We start from the raw sequence: 19,908 nt of genomic DNA on the forward strand, positions 1-19,908 counted from the left end.
ATGCATTGGGCCCATGCTTCCCATTTTGCCGGACATACAGGTATCCAAAAAACCCTGGAGTTTATCTCTAGGTCCTATTGGTGGCCAACTCTGAAAAAGGACGTCACTGAGTTTATTGCATCTTGCCCAAAGTGTGCCCAACATAAAGTATCCCGCCAGTCGCCTGCGGGGCAACTGGTTCCACTATCCATTCCCCGTCGATCATGGACCCATCTGTCGATGGATTTCATTTCAGACTTACCCATGTGCAACAAGTTCAATACCATCTGGGTGGTAGTTGACCGGTTCACCAAGATGGCACACTTCATTCCTCTCACCGGTCTTCCGTCAGCTTCCAAGTTGGCTCAAGTGTTCATACAAGAGATCTTCCGACTCCATGGTCTGCCTGAAGAAATTATCTCAGATCGAGGAGTTCAATTCACAGCCAAATTCTGGCGAAGTTTATGTCAAGTCCTCCAAGTCAAACTAAAGTTTTCCACGGCTTACCATCCTAAGACCAATGGTCAAACTGAGAGGGTGAATCAGGACTTGGAGGCCTTCCTCCGCATCTATGTGTCTTCCTCTCAAGATGACTGGGTTCAATTACTTCCCTGGGCCGAGTTCTGTCATAACAATCAGTATCATTCCTCATCTTCTTCAACACCATTCTTCACCAACTTTGGATTCCACCCTAAAGTCCCTGAATTCCAACCGCTCCCAGCAACTTCTGTTCCAGCAGTGGATATCACCTTGCATCAGTTTGCAAACAACTGGAAGAGTGTACGAGCAGCTCTGCTCAAGGCATCGTTCAGGTATAAGAAGTTTGCGGACAAGAAGCGTAGAGCGGTTCCTGCTCTCAAGGTGGGTGATCGGGTATGGTTATCCACGAAGAATTTGAGGTTAAGAGTTCCCAGTATGAAGTTTGCACCTCGCTACATTGGTCCTTTCAAAATTGAGCAAGTCATCAATCATGTTGCTTACAGACTTCAGTTACCTCCCTTCTTAAAAATACCCAGGACATTCCATGTTTCCCTGTTGAAACCGCTGATCCTGAATCGGTTTCATTCCTCACTTCCTCCAACTCCGAAAGTCCAAACTCAACGAGGCGTTGAGTATGAAGTGGCCAAGATCCTGGACTCACGTCACCGTTACGGTCAACTACAGTATCTTATTGACTGGAAGGGTTACGGCCCTGAGGAACGCTCATGGACCAATGCTTCTGATGTCCATGCTCCTGCCTTGGTCCGGAGATTCCATTCCAAGTTTCCTCAAAAGCCAAAGAAGTGTCCTGGAGCCACTCCTAAAGGGGGGGGTGCTGTCACGATCCGGGTATCTGGACGCCATTACTTACCCTTCAGATGCCTCCTAAGGCTGGCTCAGCGTTCCAGGACCGGATCCCATCTGTTATACTGATGTCCACATTCCTGCCTCCTCTCCTGTCACTCTGAGACGCGGTCACCGCAACGCCTGTTACATCCGGAATGGCGTCTCCCGCGACCTCCGCCGCTGTTCCTGAGTTTCTACATGCAGAATGTCAGAGTGGTGATTACGTCAGCCGCGGCCTCCGCTGTGCCCGCATGGTTAAATGTGCACTTATCAGTCTGGCGTCTCCTGTCTCCTGTGGCCGGCGCCGCCATTACTGTTTTAATTCCCACATGGATTACAAACCAAACTTCCCTCCAAGTGTCTGCATGGGCGCAGCCATCTTGGATTCTGTCATCTGTTCATTTCCACCAATCTGTTGTTTGCAATGTTAATCTGCATAATTGCCTAGCCAATCCCTTCCTTGCTGCAGGTATAAGTAATCTGTGCCTGAGCAAGGAAGGCGTCAGTGCTTTGGTTGTCAAACCTAGTTCCAGTTTGTCTCTCTCCTGTGGTTGTTTTCCAGGTTCCAGATCCTATTTCCAAACCTCCACTAAAGAGACCCGCTCCAGCCTTCCACCTGCGGTGTAGCCTGACTCTCCTATCCATTTGGACTCATCTGCTTCCAGCCACAGATCCACCTGCTTACAGCATCCAACTTCCAGCAGAGGTCAGCTCTTCTTAAAGTGCCGGTACCCTTTTCTGCAGATTACCATTCACCTTTGGTATTATTATTTCACCGCTCTCAAGCTCCACACATCATTCCATATTTCATCGCTCTCAAGCTACATTTTATTATTTAACTGGTTCCAGCCAGTATTCACTCCGTGTCAACATCAGTCTGGTTTCAGCCAGTATCCACAGCAGCCGTTTTACCCACAGCAGCCCAGCTTTTCCTGGAACACCAGCTAGTACGATCCTGGGCTATTTCCATTGCTACAGTCGGGCCTGGTAAGGACTTTCCACCTAGAAGATTATTAAGAACTATCTCATACTACCAGAGCCCTGTGGTCCTTGCCACCCTGTAGTACCCAGGAACTGTATTATTTCCCTGCTGAGTTTTATGTTTTCTTATTTGCTGCTGTGTTACGGAGTATGTCATAATAAATATCATTGACTTTTATCCTGGTTGTCGTGGTCACGCCTTCGGGCAGTTATTCTACATGTTACTTACATGTCTAGGGGTCTGATACAACCTCCCAGGTTCCGTTACATCTCAGCCCCTACAACTGAGGCTGCCTCCCGTCAGCTCAGGCCCTCAGTTGTGACAGTAAGCACTGACCATATGAATCCAGCCGGAGACCAGGATCAAGCGGCCAGGCCGATGCAAGAACTGGCAGCCCGACTTGAACATCAGGAGGCTGCACAGGGCCACATCGTCCGCTGTCTCCAGGATCTCTCTACTCGGCTGGATGGGATTCAGACAACCCTCCGTGGATCAGGCGCGTCCAGTGCGTCAACCACAGTGACTCCAGCTATAACCCCACCCACCTTACCCATTTCTGCTCCCCGTCTTCATCTTCCAACGCCAGCAAAATTTGACGGATCTCCAAGATTCTGCAGGGGATTTCTCAACCAGTGTGAAATTCATTTTGAGCTACAACCTGGCAATTTTCGCAGTGACCGTACTAAAATTGCCTACATTATCTCTCTTCTCAGTGGCTCAGCCCTTGATTGGGCATCACCGTTATGGGAGAGGTCCGACACCCTGCTATCCTCCTACACTGCATTCGTGTCAACATTCAGGCGTATCTTCGACGAGCCAGGCCGGGTAACTTCAGCTTCATCTGAGATTCTCCGTTTACGCCAGGGATCATGTACTGTAGGACAATATCTTATACAGTTCCAGATCCTGGCATCCGAACTGGCATGGAACGACGAGGCCCTGTATGCTGCATTTTGGCATGGCTTATCTGAGCGTATTAAAGATGAGTTGTCACGATCCGGGTATCTGGACGCCATTTCTTACCCATCAGATGCCTCCTAAGGCTGGCTCAGCGCTCCAGGACCGGATCCCATCTGTTATCCTGATGTGTACATTCCTGTATCCTCTCCTGTCACTCTGGGACGCTGTCACAGTAAACGCCATATTACACCTGGCATGGCGTCTCCCGCGGCCTCCGCCGCCGTCCCTGAACTTCTGCATGCAGAGTGTCTGAGTGGCGATTACGTCAGCCGCGGCCTCCGCTGTGTCCGCGTGGTTGGATGTGCATCTGTCAGCCTGGCGCCTCTTGTCTCCGGTGGCCGGCGCCGCCATTACTGTTTTCATTACCACATGGATTACAAACCAAACTTCCCTCCAAGTGTCTGCATGGGCGCAGCCATCTTGGATTCTGTCAGCTGATCATTTCCACCAATCTGTTCTCAGTATTGATAATCTGCATAATTGCCTAGCCAATCCCTTCCTTGCTGCGGGTATAAATACACTGTGCCTGAGCAAGGAAGGCGTCAGTGCTTTGGTTGTCAAACCTAGTTCCTGTTTGTCTCTCTCCTGTGATTGTCTTCCAGGTTCCAGCTCCTGTCTCAAGACTTCCACCATAGAGACCCGCACCAGCATTCCACCTGCGGTGTAGCCTGACTCTCCAATCCATTGTGGATTCATCTGTTTCCAGCTACAACATTACCTGCTTCCAGCTCAGCTTCCAGCAGAGTACAGCTTCCCTTAAAGGGCCGGTGTCCTTTCTACACTTTACCACTCTCCACCGGTATTATTATTTCTCCGCTCTCAAGTTCTACATTTCAGTTCATATTTCATCTCTCCCAAGTTCATTTATTATTTAACTGGTTCCAGCCAGTATCCACTCCGTGCTAACAACAGTCTGGTTCCAGCCAGTATCCACAGCAGCTGTTTTATCTTCAGCAACCCAGCTTTTCCTGGAACACCAGCTGGCACAATCCTGGGTTATCTCCATTGCTACAGTCGGGCCTGGTAAGGACTTTCCATCTAGAAGATCATAAGAACTATCTCACACTACCAGTGCCCTGTTGCTCCTGCCATCCTGTAGTACCCAGGAACTGTATTTATTCTTTGCTGACTTTTACGTTTTCTTTTACTGCTGCTGTGTTGCGGAGTTGTCATAATAAACATCATTGACTTTTATCCAAGTTGTCGTGGTCACGCCTTCGGGCAGTTATTATTCATGTTACTTACATGTCCAGGGGTCTGATACAACCTCCCAGGTTCCGGTACATCTCAGCCCCTACAACTGAGGCTGCCTCCCGTCAGCTCAGGCCCTCAGTTGTGACATGAGTTAGCTACCAGAGACTTACCTTCCAAGTTAGATGAGCTAATCTCACTCTGCACGAAAGTTGATTTACGTTTCAGAGAGAGAGCAACTGAGCGTGGAAGGTCATCTGCTCCAAAATCTTCTGCTCCTCCTCCTCGCCAACTGTCACCATCTAAAGACGAGCCCATGCAAATTGGCCGTTCCCGTTTAACTCCTGCTGAGCGCCGAAGACGTCTCTCTGAGTCTCTTTGTCTTTATTGTGCAGCTCCGTCTCACACCATTAATGCCTGTCCCAAACGTCCGGGAAACTCCAAATCCTAGCTCGCCAAGGAGAGGGCCGGCTAGGAGTAATGATCTCCTCTCCATCTCCTCATGATTGTAATCTTCCTGTCTCGCTTCAAGTTGCTCAACGTTATCGGAACGTCATTGCCCTCCTTGATTCCGGAGCAGCTGGGAACTTTATTTCCGAAGCCTATGTTAAACGGTGGTCCCTACCCACCGAGAGACTTCCTTCGTCCATCTCCTTAACTGCCGTGGATGGCAGCAAGATTTTTGATGCAGTTATTTCCCTAAGGACTCTACCAGTTCGTCTGAGAGTGGGAGTTCTTCATTCCGAATTTATTTCTTTTTTAGTGATTCCAAGAGCCACACATCCTGTGGTCCTGGGCCTTCCATGGAACACCAGCTAGTACGATCCTGGGCTATTTCCATTGCTACAGTCGGGCCTGGTAAGGACTTTCCACCTAGAAGATTGTTAAGAACTATCTCATACTACCAGAGCCCTGTGGTCCTTGCCACCCTGTAGTACCCAGGAACTGTATTATTTCCCTGCTGAGTTTTATGTTTTCTTATTTGCTGCTGTGTTACGGAGTATGTCATAATAAACATCATTGACTTTTATCCTGGTTGTCGTGGTCACGCCTTCGGGCAGTAATTCTACATGTTACTTACATGTCTAGGGGTCTGATACAACCTCCCAGGTTCCGTTACATCTCAGCCCCTACAACTGAGGCTGCCTCCCGTCAGCTCAGGCCCTCAGTTGTGACAGCTAGGTACAAACAGAGCGATATTTCGTGTGATCTGGCGGATTGGAACGACATATCACTCAATTTGTCGCATATCGCCAGTGTGTATACCCTATATGCGCGTGCCGACTATCTCTAGCGATGTCATCAGGTTTGATGTGCTAACAATGTATAACAGGTTGTAGGACTCAAATTAAGGGTGCTTTAAACATATATAATAAAAATGGAAATACATCACTTAGGTTGAAGACAAAATCTATTGTATTTACCTGTGGATTACCTGCATATGGGGATGTGAATCGTGGTGACCCTAGACAGGCAGAATTCTTGAAAGAAACCCAGATACGCCTGAGTACTACTTATTCTACCGTGAGTAGGGTACGGCCCTTATCATCAGTCAATACCACTTGTTTGAACACAAAGATACCATTACGTTTTTGAAACCAACTTGTTGTCGAGTGGGGTACGCTAACCTTCTGTTTAAAGGGGGCATCACTTATCGGTGATCCATACATGGTGATAAAGATATCGTTATATGCCTGATACATCTCTATAAGGTGTGAGTCCGGGTACGCTCCTATGTTGGATTAGATCACTCCTTGATGAAGAATTCAGTGTGCATCACACATTAAGAGACTTTTATTTTTGTTTGTTTTTTAAACTTTATTACACATGTGTATATTACTATTATTTTACATGTTGACACCACCTTGAGAGAAGAACACTGCAAAGGAAAAAAAAAGTTTCTGGATTGGTCTCCGGTGATTTCTCCATCTTCAACCTAAGGGATGTATTTCAATTTTTATTATATGTTTAAAGCGCCCTTAATTTGAGTCCTACAACCTGTTATACATTGTTATGTTTTCCTTTTGAACTGTGGTTATGTTCATTTGTGATGAATCAATTGCGGGCTGCTAAAAGTGCACCATTTACTAGGGGTTCATACTCTTTACTTTGGAAGGTTTGATGTGCTGCACGTCAAACCTGATGATATCGCTACTGACACCATGTATGCGAATGAATTATGGAATAGTGATCATTCTGTCCTTCATTAACATCAATTAATGTCAGGGGCGTAGCCAGAACTTTGAGGGCCTCATAGCAACATTTTGAAGGGGCCCCTGTTGCAAAGCTTCTAGAGACACCTCTCTGCAACCGTTGTTAACTTTCTGAACCATAGTAGTGCCCTAGTTCACATTATGTCATATATAGGGCTGCTAGAACACATTATGCAACACAGTATCCCCAATTCACATTATGACACAGTATCCCCAGTTCATATTATGCCACATATAGGGCCTCCATTTCATATTGTGCCACATTACAATGCCCTAGTTCATATTATGTCACATTATAATGCCCTCCAGTTTATTTGATACCACATTAAATTGAGCAGGTCCAGGGGCATAACTAGATATACAGTATTGCCCCAAGGCACAAATTTGTAAGGGCCCCTATGAACCAAGCAATGGTGAAAAATGTTTCTAACACATGTAACTTTGACAGGGAAGTTAGGCCCCTCTCATCTCCGGGCCCCATAGCAGCTGCACTCCCTGCAGCTATGGTAGCTACGCCCTTGATCAATGTGTATACAGGTCCAGATATATGTCGGCCCATCAGGCCGACATATCAGCTGGGTACACATCACTCCAGTGTGTAGTACCCAGCTATAGTTTCAGTGCAAAAGCAAAGCTGTCCATCTTCTATTTGCTACATGCAAATGTGGTCAGCATTTTCACTGCATGCAGAAATAAAAATGTATTTGCCCCCCTTGCATTGCATAATGGTTTCTTCCAGGAGCAAATTGTTCTTTTTTTAAAAGGGTCGTCGTATCTCTGCATCAGGGCTATTATGGGTAAGTAACACAAAGGTAGTATTTAATTACAAAACTGTGCTAGCACACAAGGAATTATAGGTTTAAACAGCTGCAGACTGCGTTAAATTCTGTTACATGCATTTTCTACCTCACCTGGCCTTCACAGTAAATCTCCTTGCTGTGGCACTTAAACAATTAATTATCCTGATTTTTAACAATGAATTGATGCATCAGTAAATCCTTCTGATTCATATGTGCTAAGAACAAGTCAGATTCATGTGCAAGCTATACATTTTTAGAATTAATGTATTCCCTTTACCATTCCGATCCAATTTCTGGAGGAATGGAAGATCTAGGGAAATTTTAAATTGGCAATATAAGGAGGGCGTACACCTTTAAGGACACAATTTCATTTTCTAGTGAGCCAACTCAGAGGCTAAAGGGCCCTATACATTGGCCGATCCGCCGCCGAGCTGCCCGACGGTGGATACGGCCGATGGGCGACCCGGCGGTGGGGGGGCAGTGACGGGGGGAGTGAAGTTTCTTCATTCCCCCCGTCACCCGGCTCCGTAGCAGTGCAGGCAAATATGGACGAGATCGTCCATATTGGCCTTCATGCACAGCCGATGGGGCCAACAGCGATGAACGAGCGCGGGGCCATGCATCGTTCATCGCTGGTGCCTCCACACTCAAAGATATGAACGTTATCTTGTTCATTAATGAACAAGATTGTTCATATCTTTGAGTGATGTCGGCCAGTGTGTAGGGCCTATAAGACTGTAGAGCAATTTAAACTTGCATGGGTTAGGCATATAACTATCCTTGCAAAGAACTAAGGTTCAAAAAGAGTTAATATTATCTTAAGGATAAAAAAAGGGCAGACTAAATGGGCCAAGCGGTTCTTATCTGCTGTCAAATTCTACGTTTCTCAGTAACTCCGTTCACACATCGGGGTAAATTTACTAAGGTACTGTAGGAGTTTTTTAGAACTGGTGATGTTGTCCATAGCAACCAATCAGATTCTATTATCTTCTAGAAGCAGCTAGATAAATGTTAAGTAGAATCTGATTAATTGCTATGAGCAACATCATTAGTTCTAAAAAAAAACTCCCACCTTAGTAAATTTACCCCATCCAAAGCAGCAACTGACTTCACAGCTCTTTGTAGAAAAGAACCATCATCTATGTAAAGGTGCATACACACGTGTGTACACAGCTTGCGATACAGATGTGCGCTTTCGTGGGGTCGGTATCGCAAGAAAAGATATACTGTGCAGGCAAGTCAATCTTGACTATATTGTGTACAATCTAGAAAACAGGTTCTCAAACTCAGTCCTCAGGACCGCACACGGTTCATGTTTTGCAGGTCACCTGTAGATTTTTAAAATCTGACAGTTGGTGATACACAGTGCACCTGCTGGGTGATATGGAAAACGTGAACCGTGTGGGGTCCTGAGAATCGAGTTTGAGAACCACTAATATTGGGGGTCATTCCGAGTTGTTCGCTCTGTAAAAATCTTCGCATCGCAGCGATTTTCCGCTTAATGCGCATGCGCAATGTCCGCACTGCGACTGCGCCAAGTAAATTTGCTATGCAGTTAGGAATTTTACTCACGGCATTTTCATCGTTCTGGCGATCGTAATGTGATTGACAGGAAATGGGTGTTACTGGGCGGAAACAGGCCGTTTTATGGGCGTGTGGGAAAAAACGCTACCGTTTTCGAAAAAAACGCAGGAGTGGCCGGAGAAACGGGGGAGTGTCTGGGTGAACGCTGGGTGTGTTTGTGACGTCAAACCAGGAACGACAAGCACTGAAATGATCGCAGATGCCGAGTAAGTCTGGAGCTACTCAGAAACTGCTACTAGGTGTGTAATCGCAATAATGCGAATACTTTGTTCGCAATTTTAAGATGCTAAGATTCACTCCCAGTAGGCGGCGGCTTAGCATGAGCAAATCTGCTAAAATCCGCTTGCGAGCGAACAACTCGGAATGACCCCCATAGAACATAGTATAGTCAAAATTGGCACTTCGTCAAAATCTCACATAGTCAAAATCTCAAGTAAAGATTGGAGATGTGCGGTGGGCACTTTTCGTGTTTTGTGTTTTGGTTTTGGTTCTGGTTCCATGCTCGTGTTTTGGATCTGGATTGGTTTTGCCAAACCACCATTTCGTGTTTTGGTTTGGTTTTGGTTTTGGATTTGGATGATTTAAAAAAAAAAAAAAAAAAAACAGCTAAAATCACATAATTTGGGGATACATTTGAGCCTATGGTATTATTAACCTCAATAACATTAATTTCCACTCATTTCCACTTTCCAGTCTATTCTGAACACCTCACAATATTGTTTTTAGACCAAAAGGTTGCAACAAGGTGGCTGTATGACTAAGCTAAGCGACACAAGTGTGCGGCACAAACACCTGGCCCATCTAGGAGTGGCCCTGCAGTTGCAGACAGGATGGCACTTAAAAAAAACTAGTCCCCAAACAGCACATCATGCAAAGGAGTAAAAGAGGTGCAATGAGGTAGCTGTATGACTATGCTAAGTGACACAAGTGTGCAGCCCAAACACCTGGCCTATCTAGGAGTGGCCCTGCAGTTGCAGACAGGATGGCACTTAAAAAAACTAGGCCCCAAACAGCAGATCATGCAAAGAAAAAAAAGAGGTGCAATGAGGTAGCTGTATGACTATGCTAAGCAACACAAGTCTGCAGCACAAACAACATGGGACGTGCAGGAATTTGCCCAGATGTAATACACACACAAGATTGGTGGCACAGGAGAGCGTACCCCTAGACCACACACACACACGGCAAAGCCTGTAAAATTAATTTGGATAATAATAAATCTTTTATTTGGAGCTATTATAATAATATGCAGCACAGGCGAGCGTACCCCTATACCACACAGGGCAAACCCTGTAAAAATGATTTGGATAATAATATAAGTAATGTATATTACTCTTTTATTTGGAGTAAATAATATACAGCACAGGTCACCACCACTGGACTTATGGCAGCACAAGACACCACTACTGGACTGATGCAGCACAAGACAGGACCACTGGACTGAACTTATACGGCAGTACCACTGGACTGGATCTATACGGCAGTATCACTGGAATTATACGGCAGTACCACTATAATTCCAGGTCACATTAATCTCACGCACAGTCTCCTCGTGGGCTAGCTGCGCTTGCTATGCTTCGGACCCTGTAGCGATCGATTCCCCCTCGAGTGGTGGTGTGGACCACCACCCAAGGGGATCTACAAGGTCAGGCTGACTGACAGGATCACAGATTACCTTGCGGTGCATTGGAGGAGGAGGAGCGAGTAGGAACGACAGAGCTGCGCTGATCCCGGGAGTCTGTGACCCGGAAACGTAAGTGGACGCACGTGTGTGAGTAGTGGTGTGTGAGTGGTGCCGGTGAAGGGGGCCGGAGCAGGGCACAGGAGGTGGCCGTAACAGATGCGGTAGCCAAAGAGGGGTAGCGGGTGCCGGAGAGGGGGGACAGAGCCAGTGAGGAACGGAGCGGAGCGTGCAGCAAGGGTAAGAGCTGCTGCTTCCACTCTGTTTGTATTCATTTGTATTAAGCTTTGTGTGTGTGTGTGTGTGTGTGTGTGTGTGTGTGTGTGTGTGTGTGTGTGTGTGTGTGTGTGTGTGCGTGTGTGCGTGTGTGCGTGTGTGCGTGTGAGTGTTTTCCAGGGCTGGTGCTGCTGTGGCCGGGCCGAGGGCTGCTGCCAACACAGCCTGACAGCTGACATTGCTACTGCTGCTGCTGCTAGAGGAGCCTGCTGGGCGGGGCCAGGAACTGCTACTGCATAAGAAAAAAAGATCAGCGGGCGCACAAGGGAGTTATGTATAAGACTAACTTCATTACTGTTCAAATGACAGTATTGTATTGTCCTATATATATATATATATATATATATAGTCCCTTTTTTTATTACATTTTTTAGTTACATTTTTTTATTTACATATTTATTAATTACATTTATTTATTTATTATTCTCTCTATTTTTGTTTTTCTAAAGGTAACAGAGAGTTAGCACTTAGCAGAAATGGGCGGGGCCATGATTTAAAATCTCACTCAGTGCGTGTCGTGCATGATGTATGCGCACCTGGAACAACAGTCCAAGTGTGGGTACATCTGTACGAGATGTGAGCGAACGGCCACCCTGGAAGCCCAGGTAAATAATCTAGAGTGGAGTGTTACGCGACTGAGGGACATTCACAATCTCGAGCAAAGTTTAGATAGAACGGTGGAGAAGTTTAACTGGTAGATGAGGATGATCAGGTAGACAGCTGGGTCATGGTTAGAAGGAAAAAGAAGAGGGGGAGGGGGAGACAGGACATCTCCGATCTGCTAAACCCCAACAAATTTGCCCGACTAGACGAGGATTCTGGGGATGGCAGTGAGAAAATAACTGAGCTGGAGGAGCCTGTTCCCTCAAACAACCGGAGGAGCGGTCCCCCCGATAAAGATGGGAAAAAAGATAGTGAAGTACCTACTCAGATAGTGGTGGTAAGGGATTCAACTATCAGGAAGACAAACAGGGCAATCTGCTACCGGGACCGTGATCGCTGTACGGTCTGTTGTCTCCCGGGTGCTCGGGTACGGCACATCGCGGACCGGGTAGACAGATTGTTGAGAGGGGCTGGTAAAGACCTGGCGGTCTTGGTGCATGTCAGCACTAATGACAAAGTTAGTGGTAGGTGGGATGTCCTTAAGAAAGACTATAGGGAATTAGGCAAGAAATGTAGGGGGTCATTCCGAGTTAATCGCTAGCTGCCGTTGTTTGCTGCATAGCGATCAGTGAAAAAAATGGCTAATCTGCGCATGCGTATGCACCGCAATGTGCATGCGCATTGTACGGGTACGAAGTCCATTGTGGTTTTGCACTGGTTCTAGCAACGATTCCAATCGCACAGCCGAACGCAAAGAGATTGACAGAAAGAGGGCGTTTATGGGTGTCAACTGACCGTTTACTGAGAGTGTTTGGAAAAACGGGTATCTGATGTCATTACCGTACACAGAAACGAAATTGATTCCGCACTCATATATAGTAAATTCTGGGGTTAATACATATGAACCAACATTTGATACGATACTAAGTTATAAATTCCTACAATCCCTCTGTTGGTGGTGCACCAGGAAGTCAGTAATTACTTACTGTATACTGGTGTAGAGAAAAAAGAAAGAAGACTGCTTTTTTGGCGCACTCTTTGAAAATCAATAATAAAGTAGTATGTTAAATTGTACACATTAAAACATAACTTTTACTTCTTTATTAAAATGAATTCTCCTAAACATACATGGTGCATTAAAAACTAGCAAGGTGGTTGGTGCAGGAAATAATTGTTTGACAGTAAGTTGCGTACAATAGGGTACTATCCAGTGGAAGGTCAAAATTGAACCTTTGATCCTCTAAAGCCGACACGTGGTGGCACTGGGCAATATTGATTGTTCCTATGTATATCAGAAGTCTAAGTGTAAATTGATATATATTTAACACCTAGGTCAAATCTGATGATAGAATAGAATCTCAGAAGTGAATCTGCTTTCAACGTTAGACTGGAGTTGAGTATGTACCTACTATACCGAATATTCCCTGGTGGTCTCCCACCAGGTACTAGTTCAGCCCTTAACTGGATTACTTCCAAGATCAAACGGGATTGGGCTTGTACAGTATGGTATAATAGTAGGTACCTCGCACACTCCTCCAGAATCGTTGATGAGAGTTCAGAAAAAAGAAGAAATAAAAAAATGTATAGATATACTGTAGAAAGGAGTTGTGATAGATGGATCTGCTTTTGGCGTTAGACAGTGTCGGAGTCTTGCCCACCAGTTGGAGAACTGCCTGGGAAAGTATTACTGAATCGCCAATGAGAGTCCAGAAAATGAAAAAGTGTTTCAGTATGATTAAATAGGTGTACAAATAAATACGGTAATAAAGACATATATGATATACAGAGTTTGCCCCAACATTCTATAAGTGTTAAATTTGAAGGTAGCTACAACCAGTAAAGGGGGAGTATGATTTGGAAAAAAATTTCTAAGAAAAAACATGCGTAAATGCTGAGATAGTATAGCGTTGACTAAAGGGAACTGTTTATTTGTATCCAAAATTAATAAAATGTAAAATATAACAGAGAAACAGTATAATGTGTGAAATATATCAAGCAAATCTGTGATGACTGCATAAATGCATAGCTACTTCCAAAAGATGATAAGAACTATATTTTACCAAAATTCCACTAAGAAAAGCAGTACCACATAAGTGCTAAGGTTGTATCAGGTTAGCTATACAAAAAGCCAAACTTTGCAGGATATATTGATCTTAGTAGTGCATTGTGTAATCAGAGTGTAACTGAATTAAATCATTCTAGCTACAAATTAGCAAACACTGGTATCCAAAAGATCTTTCTTGTTATCACCTTGGGGTAAATTTACTAAGGTGGGAGATTTTTAGAACTGGTGATGTTGCCCATAGCAACCAATCAGATTATATCTATTATCTGCTAGAAGCAGCTAGATAAATGGTAAGTAGAATCTGATTGGTTGCCATGGGCAACATCACCAGTTCTAAAAATCTCCCACCTTAGTAAATTTACCCCTATGTATCTATTACTAAGAATGAAGATACAGTGAAAAATTAGCAGGAAAGTCTGCAGTAACTATATGCTGCATTCAGAGATTGAATGATGTGTGTTTCAAAATTCCATCCTGAAAATCCAATGCTGCATAAGTATTGGGATGATTTCAGGTTAGCTATAAAAATCCAGATTTGCACGTTCTGCACAGGATAAGTAACTACAGGGCTGGTCTTGTTTTGCACAAAATGTGTTTGCAGGCGTTCTGCTGCCCAGGCATTTGCACCCCTGCAAAGCAAAAATACACTCCCCCGTGGGCAGCAACTATGCGTTTGCACGGCTGCTAAAAACTGCTAGCTAGCGATCAACTTGGAATGACCCCCTTAAGGCAAGGACATCTAGGGTAATATTCTCCAAAATATTACCAGTGCCACGCGCTAGTCCATGGAGACAGAGGGAGATTAGGGAGGTAAATGTGTGGCTTAGAGACTGGTGTAGGAAGGAGGGCTTTGTGTTCTTGGAACACTGGGTGGACTCCTCAGTCAGACACCATGTTTTTTGTTGTGATGGATTGCACCTGAATGAGGAGGGGGCTGCGGTGCTGGGGGGCAGGATGGTTAGAGGGTTGGAGGAGCTTTTAAACTAGGAGCCTGTGGAGAGGGTTTAGCTAAAAACTGTGGGTCAAACAGTGAGAGCAGTAAGGATGGGGGTAGTGAACAAAATGGGGGTGGCAAAGGGGGGAGGGAAAGTTCAGCCGGCAAGGGTAATAGCAGGGGTATTGACACAGGAATTACTGACAAAGGTATTGCCCATGGTATCCCTAAGTTATTAACTTATGACGATTATGGTTCAGTACGGAATATAGAAAAAGCTGTTCGTAGCATTAGGAGGAACACCTTCATCAGGATGGGGGGGGTTTAGAAAGGCCTAATAGGTCAAATGGGGATAGTAGTAAAATACTAAAATAGGCTGTATTAAGTATGATGGGGGTGCTAAGGGAGGGAAGAGAATGACAGTCAGTAGGAGTAATTCTAGAAAGGCACTTGTAAATAAGGATAACATACCATTAAAACAAACGGGCAAGGGAAATATTAAGCTAAAATGTATGCTTGCGAATGCAAGAAGCCTATCAGGTAAAATGGGGGAATTGGAATGGCTTGTATCATAAAATCAATATGATATTATAGGTATTACGGAAACATGGTGGGACAACTCCCACGACTGGGTTGCAAATTTGGAGGGATATTCACTTTTCAGGAGAGATATGGCTACCGAGAGGAGGGACATGTCTCTATGTAAAAACCATCCCTAAAACCAAACATAATAGATGATTTTTACGAGGGGACGGGAGATAAGGTGGAATCGCTATGGGTTGAAATCACAAGTGGGGGCATTGAAGCAAAAAAACTGGTCATTGGCACATGCTATAAACAACCGGATATTAGCGTACATGACGAGGAACATCTCTTACAGCAAATTGAAAAAGCTCCGGGAATGGGGGACATCCTAGTGATAGGGGATTTCAATTATACTAATATAAATTGGAATAACGATTTGTGTGTAAAAGCTAGGAGCAGCAGGTTTATAAACACATTAAAAGATCAGTACTTGTCTCAATTAGTCGAGGACCCAACCAGAGGTAATAATATCCTGGACCTAGTTATTGCCAACAATGTAGACAGTATATCAGACATTACAGTTGGGGAGACCTTGGGAAACAGTGACCATTATAGGATCACATTAGACATCAGTTTCAAGAATCATAGTTATAAGGGAACAACTAAAACATTTAACTTTAGAAAAGCTAACTTCAATATGCTGAGACAGGCACTAAACGACATTGACTGGGAAGTCTTATTTCAGGGTAAGGACACTTCAGAAATGTGTGATGATTTAAAATGGTTACTTGATAGCAATATTCACAAATTCATTCCCATGAGCAATAAACGCAGGAGTACTAAACACAAACCAATGTGGCTTAATAAGGAGGTCAAAAAGGAAATGGCTAATAAGAGGCGTGCTTTCATAGCATTTAAATCAGTTGGAGGGGAGGAGGCATTCCAGTATTACAAGGAATGCAATAAAAGGTGTTAAAAGGTAATAAGAGCAGCTAAAATTGTAAATGAAAATCAAATCACTATAGAGAGTAAAGCCAATCCTAAAAAGTTTTACAAATACATAAACAGTAAAAGAATAAAAAAGGAGAATGTAGGCCCATTAAAAGATGAACTGGGAGCCTTGATAAACGATGACAAAATAAAAGCGGATATACTGAACAAGTTTATTTCATCCGTATTCACCAGGGAGGATCAGAAGGTAATAGTAGTGCATAACGACAGTGAAGGTAATGACTCTAGGCTAGATGCTTTTTTAAGTGAGGAAGTAGTCCTGGAGAGGCTAAGCAACATAAAGATTAATAAATCACCGGGCCCAGATGGTTTTCACCCGAGAGTTATTATGGAGCTTAGGGCACAGCTAGCAAAACCCTTATACTTGATTTTCTATAGTTCAGATAGATCAGGTATGGTACCGAGGGATTGGCGTATAGCGGAAGTAGTGCCCTTATTTAAAAAGGGATCTAAAAATCATCCTGGGAACTACAGACCATTTAGTATAACCTCTATGGTGGGTAAAATATTGGAAGGAATTTTGAGGGATAGCATACAGGATTATCTGCAGGTTAATAAGATTATTAGCAAGAGTCAGCACGGGTTTGTAAGGGACAGATCATGTCAAACTAATTTAATTAGCTTCTACGAGGAATTGAGTGATAATCTCGACCAAGGCAATGCAGTGGATGTTGTCTTATTAGATTTTGCAAAAGCCTTCGATACAGTGCCTCACAGGAGACTGATCATCAAATTAAGGGAAGTTGGCATAGGATATACTATTTGTACATGGATAGGTAATTGGCTGGATAACAGAGTACAAAGAGTAGTGGTCAACGGGACATTCTCCAGCTGGGCACCAGTGGTCAGCGGAATACCACAAGGGTCCGTACTTGGCCCGCTACTGTTCAATATATTTATTAATGATCTAGGAATAGGCCTGGAAAGCACAGTGTCAATCTTTGCAGATGATACCAAACTGTGTAAGGTAATTAATTCTGAAAGTGATGTGGAGTCTCTACAAAATGACTTATTTAAACTTGAAACCTGGGCGTCTAAATGGGGAATGAGGTACAATATTGAAAAATGCAAAGTTATGCACTTTGGGATTAAAAACAAACTTGCATCCTACACACTTAATGGGGAAAAGATAGGAATAGCAGTAGTGGAAAAAGATTTGGGGGTGCTCATAGATAATAGGCTTAATAACAGTCAACAATGTCAAAATGCAGCAAAGAAGGCAAGTAAAGTGCTCGCATGCATAAAACGGGGCATTGAGACAAGGGACGAGGATGTAATCCTGCCGTTGTACAAATCATTGGTTCGTCCTCACCTGGAATATTGTGTTTAGTTTTGGGCACCATATTATAAAAAAGATATCGGGGAACTCGAAATAGTGCAAAGGCGAGCTACTAAGCTGATAAAACGGTTAGAGACATTGGAGTATGAGGAAAGGCTTACTAGGTTAATTATGTTCTCCCTTGAAAAGAGGAGACTAAGAGGAGACATTAATATCTTCAAATATGTAAAGGGTCAATACAAAGAGTTAGCAGGGGATTTGTTTATTAATAGAATTCTGTATAGGGCATGTGGGCACTCGCTGAGGCTGGAGGAGAGAAAATTACGTACAAATCGTAGGAAGGGGTTCTTCACCGTAAGGACAATAAGGATTTGAAACTCCCTGCTGGAGAAGATAATAATGGCGGACTCTGTAAATGCATTTAAAAACGGATTGGACAGTTTTCTAGCTGAGAAAAGTATCCAAGGATATAGCATTTATGATATTGACATTAAGTATATTGGTGTGATATGACATATCGTTGTCAATAGGTACGAAACCATTATTTCGGCTGGTGCATTATATTGTGTACTGCTTAATACAGAATACAGGTTGAACCCGATGGGCTTTTTGCCTCTTTTCAACCTCATTAACTATGTTACTATGTTACTATGATTATACGCCAGTACCACTGGAATTATACGGCAGTATCACTGGAATTAAACGGCAGTATCACTAGTATTATACGGTAGTACCACTGGACTGGATTTATACGGCAGTATCACTGGAATTATACAGCAGTATCACTGGATTTATACGCCAGTACCACTAGAATTATACGTCAGTATCACTGGAATTATACGGCAATATCACTGGAATTATACGGCAGTATCACTGGTATTATACGGCAGTACCACTGGACTTATACGGCAGTACCACTGGACATATATGGCAGTATCACTGTAATTATATGGCAGTACCACTGGACATATATGGCAGTATCACTGGATTTATACGGCAGTACCACTGGACATATATGGCAGCATCACTGGACATATACAGCAGTATCACTGGACATATACAGCAGTACCACTGGACATATACAGCAGCACAGGGACACCACCTCTGGACTGATGCAGGACAACACAGCACCACTGCAATGGACTGGACTTATACAGCAGCACTGGACATATGGCAGCAGAGGACACCACCACTGTGACTGGACTTATGCAGCACAATACGCCACCACTGAACTGATGCTGCACAACACAGCACCACTGGACTGGATTTATACAGCAGCACTGGACATATGGCAGCAGAGGACACCACCACTGTGACTGGACTGATGCAGCACAAGACACTACCACTGTACTGATGCAGGACACTGAAGAACACTGAGGACGGAGAAACGTCCTCTTTCTACACTCTCCAATACCGAAGTGAAAATGGCGGGGATGCGCGGCTCCTTATATGGAATCCAAACCCTGCGAGAATACGACAGTGGGATGATGACGTTTTGCCTCGTTCTGGTTTCTGAGTCAGGCGGGAAAACACGAGCCTGACTCGGACCCAGGCTCGGGTAGTGAAGTTCGGGGATGGGGGGGGTTCGGTTCTCAAGGAACCGAACCCGCTCATCTGTAGTAAAGATAGTCAATATCAGTGGTTCAGGCCTTCAGGAAGTTCAGGGGGAATCATGAAGTCAAAATCGGAGATAGTTAATATCTCACCGTGTGTATGCACCTTAATTTACACAACTTGTGGTTTCCATACAGACTGCAGTTTGGTTCATTGTTTATGAATACCAATTGTTATGCTAAATATTCATACTACTAGATCACCATAGTGATACTAACTGTAGGATAAATATCCATACTGGTATGTCATTCAGTACTGTGTTCATGTAGGCTGTTTACAGCTTCTATTAGAAACCACACCTTTTATTGTATTTTCCTTTAATAATACAGGTTATATTGTACATTTACAACAGTGTGCTCTGTTACTTATCAATTACCACCATTTTATTTTATAGTGCAGAACCCACCATTGTTTTTATATTGTCGTCTCCATTTTTTATTTTTTATTTTTGGGGGGATCATAAACAGCCCTCATAGGGATCCCACTGCATCTAATATAGCTACTACTGAGAACACTTTAAATCTTCCAACTAATAATTTCAAAATGATCAGGATGAATTTCCAGCAAACTTGTTTAGATTTTAGATGAGATCTCTGTGGGAGAATTGGTTATTGAAGTTGTATGGTGTCACACAGCAAGAACAGAGACCAGAAAGCTTGCTAGTTATCATACAGTATGCTGTATTAGGGCTCATCATCCACACAAGTCTTTCTACCTTTCCCCTTTTACTTGGAATGGAATTCACATAGAAGGAACATTTTGGGTGTATCATCATAATCAGTTTAACAGAAACATGAAACACTACTCAATGATATTGGCAGCTCCTGCTCCTTTCACTATCCAACTCTCAGATCAGGGACGTTTTAAGAGAGGAGGGGGCCTGTG

The 19,908-nt window shown here is 44.0% G+C and overlaps 1 long non-coding RNA gene and 1 pseudogene across 1 annotated transcript in view; both read right to left on the reverse strand.

The window, feature by feature from the left end:
- The window catches only part of LOC134911314 (uncharacterized), a 120,465-nt gene that overhangs the window by 65,540 nt on the left and 35,017 nt on the right, over window positions 1-19,908 (reverse strand). The window lies entirely within an intron of this gene.
- Window positions 12,998-13,115, reverse strand: LOC134912710 (5S ribosomal RNA; annotated as a pseudogene).

Source organism: Pseudophryne corroboree, chromosome 4 (assembly GCF_028390025.1).
Source record: "Pseudophryne corroboree isolate aPseCor3 chromosome 4, aPseCor3.hap2, whole genome shotgun sequence".
NCBI classification, from domain to species: domain Eukaryota; kingdom Metazoa; phylum Chordata; class Amphibia; order Anura; family Myobatrachidae; genus Pseudophryne; species Pseudophryne corroboree.